Below are 968 nucleotides of genomic sequence, written 5' to 3'. Positions count from 1 at the left end.
TGTTTCTCTTTCTGTGAGTTCATTATTGGTGTATAAAAAATCCATAGATTTCTGGGTGTTAATTTTTTATCCTGCTACATTGCCAAATTCATTTATTAAGTCTAGTAGTTTTTTGATGGAGTCTTTAGGGTTTTCTATGTACAATATCATGTCATCTGTGAATAATGATAGTTTTACTTCTTCTTTTCCAATTTGATGTTTTTTATTTCTTCTTCTTGTCTGATAGCTATGGCTAGAACTTCCAGTACTATGTCGAAGTGGAGTGGTGAAAGTGGGCACCCCTGTCTTGTTCCTGTTCTTAGGGGAAATGGTTTTAGTTTTTGCCCATTGAGTATGATGTTGGCTGTAGGTTTGTCATATATGGCTTTTATCCCTTCCTCTCTGTAAAAAATCAATAAAAAATATATTTTTTTTAAAAATCCTTTTCTGCATCAATTGATATGATTATGTGATTTTTGTCTCTCAATTTGTTTACGTGATGTATAACATTTATTGATTTGGGGATATTGAACCAGCCTTGCATCCCTGGAATAAATCCCACTTGGTCATGGTGTATGATCTTTCTAATGTAATACTGGATCTGATTTGCTAGAATTTTGTTGAGGATTTTATCATCTATGTTCATCAGGAATATTGGCCTGTAATTCTCTTTCTTTGTAGTGTCTTTATCTGGTTTTGGGATTAGGGTAATGCTGGCTTCATAAAAAGAGCTTAGAAGTGTGCCTTCCGTTTGAATTTTTTTGAGTAATCTGAGGAGGATAGGCTTTAGTTCTTATTTGAATGTTTGGTAAAACTCCCCTGTGAAGTCGTCTGGACCAGTGCTTTTGTTTGTTGGAAGTTTTTTATTATTATTACTGCTTCAATTTTATTGATAGTTATCCGCCTATTCAGGTTTTTTTATTCTTCCTGATTGAGTTTAGGAAGATTGTATTTTTCTAGGAATATGTCCATTTCATCTAGGTTGTCCA

Source organism: Myotis brandtii, unplaced genomic scaffold, assembly GCF_000412655.1.
Source record: "Myotis brandtii unplaced genomic scaffold, ASM41265v1 scaffold292, whole genome shotgun sequence".
Lineage (NCBI taxonomy): Eukaryota > Metazoa > Chordata > Mammalia > Chiroptera > Vespertilionidae > Myotis > Myotis brandtii.
This window is presented reverse-complemented; position numbering follows the sequence as displayed.